Raw genomic sequence first — 9,593 nt, forward strand, 5'->3', positions numbered from 1 at the left:
GGATGCCCAAGGCATCCCAAGATAATATTTCAAGAAGTCTCAAGCGTCTAAGCTTGGGGATACCCCAGTTGGCATCCCACCTTTCTTCTTCGACAACTATCGGTTTGTATCGGTTGATCCTAAGTTTTTGCTTCTTCATGTGATGTTTGCTATTCTTAGAATGTGATTTTATTTTGTTTTGCTTTTGAATAAAATATCAAGATCTGAAATTATTAAATGGGAGAGTCTTCACATCGCTAAATAATTATTTAACTACTCATTGATCTTCACTTATATCTTTCGGAGTAGTTTGTTATTCATTCACGTGCTTCACATATATCCTATGAGTAAATGGTTGAATGAATTGAATATAATAAATCTGAAATTATATATGTTTCATATGCTTATCCCATGGGGAGTAATGACTTCACATATAAGAAGTAGAGGTGGTAAATTTATTGAAGGTTAGCAAACATTGTATTGGTCACTTGAACAATTCATGAAAGAATATTGAGGGAAGAGAGATTTCACATATAATTATACTATCTTGGACATCTTTTGTAATTGTGAGCACTCATTAAAATATGACATGTTAAAAGGTTGATGTTGGACAAGGAAGACAACGTAATGGGTTATGTTTTCATATCTGAAATAAAGTATATTGTCATGGATCATTCAACATGCTGAGCTTGCCTTTCCCCCTCATGCTAGCCAAATTCGTTGCGCCAAGTAGAGATACTACTTGCTCTTCCAAACATCCCTTAAACCAGTATTGCTGTGAGAGTCCACCATACCTACCTATGGATTGAGTAAGATCCTTCAAGCAAGCTGTCATCGGTGTGCGCAATAAAAATTGCTCTCTAAATATGTATGATCTATTAGTGTGGAGAAAATAAGCTTTTAATACGATCTTGTGATGTGGAAGCAATAAAAGCGACGGACTACATAATACAGGTCCCTATCACAAGTGGAAAATAAATTGACGTTCTTTCGCAATAAGATTTTGTGCATCAAACTATAAAAGTGCATGACAACCTCTGCTTCCCTCTGCGAAGGGCCTATCTTTTATTCTTGTCTTATACCTTATGCAAGAGTCATGGTGATCTTCACCTTTCCTTTTTACATTGTATCCTTTGGCAAGCACATTGTGTTGGAAAGATCCTGATATATATATATATATATATATATATCCAATTGGATGTAACGCATCATGAACAATTATTGTTCACATTACCCTTGAGGTAAAACGTTGGGAGGTGAATCTATAAGCCCCCATCTTTCTCTGTGTTTGATTAAAACTTTGAACCCATAAATATCACGTGAGTGTTAGCAATTGTGAAAGACTAAATGATAGTTGAGTATGTGAAGTTTGCTGAATCAAAGCTCTGACATAGACCCTTCCTGAAAATAAGATGAATTGTAATTGTTTGATGACCAATAACACGGTTTGTTAATTTTCAAGAAAGTTTATGATCTATACTTTAACATGTGAATAGCTTGTTACTTGATCATGAGAAGTCCTATGAGTTGAGCTACTGTTATGATATAATGATGCTAGAAAAGGTGATTGAAATTACCATTGATCAAACTTGTGCACCTGCTAGCATTCACACTTCATAAATTCTTTCTTTTATCATTTACCTACTCAAGGACGAGGAGGAATTAAGCTTGGGGATGCTGATACGTCTCCAACGTATCTATAATTTATGAAGTATTCATGCTATTACATTATCTGTTTTGGATGTTTATGGGCTTCACTAAACACTTTTATATTATTTTTGGGACTAACCTATTAACCGAAGGCCTAGCCCAAATTCTTGTTTTCTTGCCTATTTCAGTGTTTCGAAGAAAAGGAATATCAAACGGAGTCCAAACGGAATGAAACCTTCGGGAGAGTTATTTTTGGAATGGAAGCAATCCAGGAGACTTGGAGTAGACGTTAGGGAAGCTTCGAGGAAGCCACGAGGCAGGGAGGCGCCCCTACCCCCTGGGCGCGCCCCCACCCTCGTGGCCCCCTCGTGGCTCCCCTGACCGACTTCTTTCGCCTATATATGTCCATATACCCTAAAAACATCAGAGAGTAGAATAGATCGGGAGTTCCACCGCCGCAAGCCTTTGTAGCCACCAAAAACCAATTGGGACCCTGTTCTGGCACCCTGCCGGAGGGGGGATCCCTCACTGGTGGCCATCTTCATCATCTCGGCGCTCTCCATGACGAGGAGGGAGTAGTTCACCCTCGGGGCTGAGGGTATGTACCAGTAGCTATGTGTTTGATCTCTCTCTCTCGTGTTCTTGAGTCGGCATGATCTTGATGTATCGCGAGATTTGCTATTATATTTGGATCTTATGATGTTTCTCCACCTCTACTCTCTTGTGATGAATTGAGCTTTCCCTTTGAAGTTATCTTATCGGATTGAGTCTTTATGGATTTGAGAACACTTTTTGTATGTCTTGCATGTGCTTATCTGTGCTGACAATGGGATATCATGTGATCCACTTGATGTATGTTTTGGTGATCAACTTGCGAGTTCCGTGACCTCGTGAACTTATGCATAGGGGTTGGCACACATTTTCGTCTTGACTCTCCAGTAGAAACTTTGGGGCACTCATTGAAGTTCTTTGTGTTGGTTGAATAGATGAATCTGAGATTGTTTGATGCATATCGTATAATCATACCCATGGATACTTGAGGTGACATTGGAGTATCTAGGTGAAATTAGGGTTTTGGTTGATTTGTGTCTTAAGGTGTTATTCTATTATGAACTCTATGATAGATTGATCAGAAAGAATAAGTTTGAGGTGGTTTCGTACCCTACAATAATCTCTACATTTGTTCTCCGCTATTAGTGACTTTGGAATGACTCTTTGTTGCATGTTTAGGGATTGTTATATGATCCAATTATGTTATTATTGTTGAAAGAACTTGCACTAGTGAAAGTATGAACCCTAGGCCTTGTTTCCACATGTTGCAATACCGTTTGTGCTCACTTTTACCACTTGCTACCTTGCTGTTTTTATATTTTCAGATTACAAAAACCTATATCTACCATCCATATTGCACTTGTATCACCATCTCTTCACCGAACTAGTGCACCTATACAATTTACCATTGTATTGGGTGTGTTGGGGACACAAGAGACTCTTTGTCATTTGGTTGCAGGGTTGTTTGAGAGAGACCATCTTCATCCTATGCCTCCCACGGATGATAAACCTTAGGTCAACCACTTGAGGGAAATTTGCTACTATCCTACAAACCTCTGCACTTGGAGGCCCGACAACGTCTACAAGAAGAACGTTGTGTAGTAGACATCACACTATGCCAAGTTTCATGATTTTCAGGCATGTTTTGGATTTCAAGAATTTTAAAACCAAGTTTCTCAATGTTCTCGGCCGAGCCACGATGCCCAGATGTTTGAATTTCATTCCCATTTCTTGCATGGGACCTAGAAATTCACCCGAGGACACACATGTGATTTTTCAACAAACTTTGGTGCACGGGAGCATGTGCTTGTAGTTCAAATTTGAATTATGAAAATTAAATGACCAGAAAATCAATTAATGTATAAAAAAGGCCAAACAAACCTGAAATAATTCCAAAATTTAACAGGGCACTCATGTAGTTCTATGTTGCCTCTGTAAAGAAACTCAAGGGGGGGCATCGTATATTCTTTCACACTCAAAGGTGACACGTTCCCTCTCAGAACCACGAGCCTTCTTGAGAGAAGCTCCGGTTTGCAAGAAGCTTATACCAAAATTTGTTCCTATTCGGCCATTTTTTACCACGGCATGGTAGTACCATGACATGACACCATGCCAAGTTTCATGATTTTCAGGCGTGTTTTGGATTTACAAGAATTTTAAAACCAAGTTTCTCAATGTTCTCGGCCGAGCCACGCTATCCAGATGTTTGAATTTCATTCCCATTTCTTGCATGGGACCTAGAAATTCACCCGAGGACACACATGTGATTTTTCAACCAACTTTGGTGCACGGGAGCATGTGCTTGTAGTTCAAATTTGAATTATGCACATTATATGACCAAAAACTCAATTAATGTATAAAAAGGTTCAAATGAACCCGGAATAATTCCAAAATTTAATAGGGCACTCATGTAGTTCTATGTTGCCTCTGTAAAGAAAGTCAGGGGGCAGCGTATATCTTTTCAGACTCAAAGGTGACATATTCCCTCTCAGAACCACGAGCCTTCTTGAGAGAAGCTCCAGTTTGTAAGAAGCTTATACCAAATCTTGTTCCAAATCGGCCCAATTTTTTACCACATCATGTTAGTGCCATGACATGACACCATGCCAAATTTCATGATTTCCAGGCGAGTTTTGGATTTACATGAATTTAAAAACCAAGTTTCTCGATGTTCTCGGCCGAGGCATGACGCCCAGATGTTTGAATTCCATTCCCATTTCTTGCATGGGACCTAGAAATTCAGCCAAGGACACACATGTGTTTTTTCAACCAACTTTGGTGCACCGGAACATCTGCTTGTAGTTCAAATTTGTATTATGCACATTAAATGTCTAGAAACTCAATTAATGTATAAAAAAGGCTAAACGAACCCGGAATAATTCCAAAATTCAATTGGGCACTCATATAGTTCTATGTTGCCTCTGTAAAGAAAATCTGGGGGGAGGCAGCGTATATTGTTTCGCACACAAAGGTGACACGTTCCCTCTCTTGTTGAGAGAATCTCCGGTTTTGCAAGAAGCTTATACCAAAACTTTTCCCAATTCAGCTAATAATTATATACATATTAAAACAAGGTTTAGATTATCCCGAACATCTTGCCACCTAGACCAATGTACTCTAATTTGAATTCAACATAAAATGGATACAAATATTTGAATTGGAGATCGTATGTTACATGTAGTTTATAGTGAAATATGATTACTGCTATATGCATGTTTTTTATCAAGATATTATTTAAAATGATTGTATAACTTGACAACAATCGTATTCAAATAAGGAAATTTGATTCAAATTTAGTACATATGGTAGACGACAATATATACGTTCATAGGGTGGTGTAAAATGTTCATATATGATGGAAGATCAAAATATAGGACTACATCCATTATAAACCGCAAGGTCACCTAACAATATATTCCAATTCAACATAACGTGGATTCAAAAATTGAAATTCGAGATCCTGGCATTTGTAATCATATAAAAAGGGACATGACTCTTTCTTTTGGTGGGAATTGATTTGTTTTTTGTTGTTGTTGAGGGAAGTGCGAATCGATTTGGTACTGTGCAGGGTAATCTTGTTCTCCTGATCCTTTTACATTTTTCTTGTAGTTTTTTCAATGACATCTATAGCAATATAGTAAAAGGGGACATGACTCTCTTGTGTCTTGTATGAATTGTTTTTTTGTACATGTTAAGTTTGTTCTCCCGAACAAGGAATCCGCGCCTTGTTATCCCAAAATTTTCAAGCTCGAGTATCTTTTGTCTCATCTGCTTTGAAACTCCTATCTCTTCAACCCGCACCACGCCTTGTTATCCCCAAATTTTGACGCACGCGAAAACTCCCTCCTCATCCAAAATTGGTCCCACAGCCCAGACACGTGAAATCCCCCTTCTACCCCTCAGCCGGAAATGCCGGTTCGACGTCGTGGTGTCAAAACCGATGGGGGTACGCTGGTAACTTACCCTACATTTCGGACAAGCGCGTCCCTAAGCCATGGATCCCCCTACCTTCCCCTTCACCCCCATTCGTACACTGAAGCCGCCAAAACCCACGAAACCCCACACTCCTCGGTCGGCCTCCCGACCGCCACCCAGCCGGAGACTCTTCCCCGACGACGTCGTCCACCGTAACAGCTCGCCGTCCCTCATCCACCACACTGGATGAGGATCCGTCGTCGATCTCATTGTCCCGCCGGATCAGTCGCCCCGTCCTCCACCTCCAAGGAGCTGCCCCGATGTTCACCTCGTCTATCGCGCCACCTCCATCCCCACAGTGCCATCTTGACCTGCCCCACCGAAACCGCATCACCCTCACCAATTCCTCCGATGAAGCCGAGGCCAACTCGGCGCCACCAAGGAGGTTCTGCACTTGCCGCTGCATTTTATCTTTTATTCGATCTCACGGGGCTGTTGTTGCTCGATACCAAGCAGCCATGGCGGCTCTCCATCGATAGCGCAGTCGCCGGCCACTTCATCCACGATGTCTCTCCCCCATGTCATTGCGTCCTCGGCAGCGACTTCCACACCGGCACTAGCCGCAGCTGCTCCGGCTCTCGCTCATGATGTTACTGTTGCTCTGGCTCTCGCTCGTGATGTGACTCTGTTCTTGCAGTCAGTTAAGCTGCTGCACTGCTCTTGCTTTCGTTCGTGCTGCTGCTCTGCTATGATATTGCTGTCGGTTGCGCTACTGCTCCGCTCTTGCTCTCGTTCGTGTTGTTGCTCTGCTCTTGCTCTCACTCGCGCTGTTGCTGCACGACCTCCGACAGCTACAGGAGTTGCTAATTAGCACTCACTTGCGGTTCTGCTGGATGACTTGCTCTCTGCTAGTGTGTTCCCTGCTCGAGCGTCTGCTGATTTAGATCACTGCTTCCCTGCTACTAGTGCTTGAACGCCCTAAACATCTATTGCAATGCTATTCTACTAGTTCAATCAGTTTCGACAGTAAAATTCTGTTTCGACTATAAAGTTCAGTTTCTTCAGTTAAGTTCAGAGTAAATAGTATTTATAGCATCTGTCAGAGCGGCCGTGATGCGGCTGATGTGTTTTACATCTAGCACTTTTTGGTGATGTATTTTACATCATCTATTGTAGATGATATTAGAGTCCCACTTTGGATTAACGCTGTCTATCTTGTCCTGCTTCAGCCTCGCCGCTGTACACCTCATCGAAGCTGCTCCAATGACGGAACCGTCCATCACAGCGGAGCAGTACCCTCAGCGCCATTTCCATAGGCCTCAGATCTTCTTCCCCACCTCTGACAGTCACACCAGCATCACTATCCTCCACATCCAACCCAATGATACTGAGGTCGACAAGGCTATGCCAAAGAGCTTGTACAATCGTTGCATCACTTTGTTACTCTGCATTCATGTCGATCCCTCAGGGATCCTTTGCTATGGAACTACTATGGTACTACTATTCGTGCATTTGGTTAGGAGTGGAGCAAAGCAAAACTGGAGGATTTTTTCCTTTGGTGTCTCTTTCAAAGAAAAATGGTAGGAATTTTAATATCCAGTTGGACGTCCTTTTCAAATTAATATGCATGAAGAACAAGGCTATTTGCATTACTGTCATAATAAGATTCTTATTTTTTCATTTTCACTTGGTTTGACTTTAATTTGACCATGTTTCTCCATTCCTGTGTTCTTCCAATTCATGTGAACCAAACACCAAGGTTTGCAGAAATCCTATGTTTCCAAATGCTCTATTTTGCAAGTGCATTCCTATCATATTCCGTGTTTTTCATGTCCCTGCGTTTATAGAATCCTCCAATTCTAAGGAGCCCTTACAGATTTACTTCATTTGCAGATAGGCATCAAAGAAAACTCTGTGTGTTATGTCCTACTCCTGTCGTGCCATCATCCACCCCACCTGAGGTGCACCATCGATAGAAGCGTTCACTGCAGCAGAGATTCCCCCTGTAAACTTTCTTTCGCTGCCTCAGATCATCTTCCCCGTTGCCGGCAGACACGCCAACTGCATTACCATCATCGACTGAGAAGATGAACCTGAGAATTACACAGTTCCAGAAGAGAGGTCGCAATCTTTCGTGTTTGATTACGTTATACATCGGTTATTATTACCTGCTACTTTATCGTTCAAACTTGAGTTTTAAAATGCCCATGGGTCTCATATCGAGGCAGCAATGAATAGTATTTGTCTACTATTTGGTTCATCTGGGGTCTTCCATGTGGTTCATTTTGGGTGGGCAACAAACAGTAGATGATCCATTGTCTATCTTTTTAAACTGAAGCTATAATCTACTTGCTATCATTAGTTTTGGGTTTATCCACTCGTTTGCTACCATCAGTCTTGATTTCTACATGCACCCCCTAGGCCTTACAAAATCTAACTAATTTTTTATTATGCATGTTACTTATTGTACACAATCGTACTGAACATGTAGAGAAAAAGAGAAGACCATTGTGTGGGAATACGATGTCATGCAGACGCCGCTCCATGGTGGCCAAAGTGCCCCCCTCCCGCCATTCTAAATTGTATTCTAGAGGAAGATAACTGTTCAGATGGGGATTCAGAGGGAGCCGACCACTCCTATTTACCACCTGAGGTGTTTTCTCTAACCTGGCATGCTGATGTTGGTCATATCATGCATATGGCGCCTCGCATTGCTTACATTATTCATCTTATATGTCATCAACTTAGTTTAGTTTTGCTTTGCGTGAATGCCACCTGTTTGGTTTCTATATCATACTCCCACCATTCCTAAATATTTGTCTTTTTAGAGATCTCAACAAGTGACTACATATGGAGCAAAATGAGTGAATCTACACTCTAAAATATGTCTATATACATCCATATGCAGTAGTCCATTTGAAATCTCTAAAAGACAAATATTTAGGAACAGAGGGAGTATATGGGAATTATGCAATGCCATCTTCTTTAGCCAGGCATCATATACGTGAATCATGCAATGCCATCCTATTTAGCCAGTCATCGTTTATGTGAATTGTATTGTGCCATATTTTTTTCATAATGTATTCCATTTGTCAACAATATTTATACATTCATCCACTCTTCCTATGCATCAGCCATTTGAGTCGGTCATGGGAAAATCTGGAGTGAAAACAAGGTCTTCTGAGCAGTCAGTGCTACCTGTCGATGCAGATTTCTTCCTGGTTACAGATAGCTCCTCAGAGGACGATTCAAAGACAGATGACCAGTCGTATTCCCCCCACCCCCCGAGGTGCATGCTCTAACTTGGCAAGGTTATATTGCTCATATCATGCATATGGTGTCTTGCATTGCCATGCCATCTACTTAGATTAGACATGCTTTGTGTGAATGCCTCCTGTTTGCTTTCTATATCAGATATGTGAATTATGCAATGCCATATTTTTCAGCCAGTTATCATATATGTGAATTATGCACCGCCATGTAGCCATGCATCATATATGTGAATTATCTCATGCCATCTTTTTTTCATTACGTATTTCATTGTCGACAATCTGTGTATATTGAACTACTCTTCATGTGTATCAGCCATTTTAGCCGGTTATGGAAAAATCAGGAGTGAAAACAAGGTCTTCAGAGCATGCAATGGTACCTGTTGAAGCATATATCTCGATGGTTATAGGGAGCTCCTCGGAGGAGGATTCAGAGACAAATGACCAGTCCTACATCCCACCTGAGGTGTATGCTCTAAGTTGCAATGTTTATATTTCTCATATCATTCATATGGTGTCTTGCATTGCTTAGTTTAGACATCATATGCACAATATTGAATTACATCTGCTTAGTTTAGACATCATACATGCGAGTGCCGGTTGCTTAGTATATGAATCAATTATGTTAATTATATCATGCCATCTTGTATACTTAGACAACATTTATGTGAATTATTTCATCCCAATCTATTTTAGAAAGACATCATATAGTTTTGTCATGTCATCCTG

This window comes from Triticum urartu, chromosome 7 (genome assembly GCF_003073215.2).
Source record: "Triticum urartu cultivar G1812 chromosome 7, Tu2.1, whole genome shotgun sequence".
In the NCBI taxonomy this organism is placed as follows: Eukaryota; Viridiplantae; Streptophyta; class Magnoliopsida; order Poales; family Poaceae; genus Triticum; species Triticum urartu.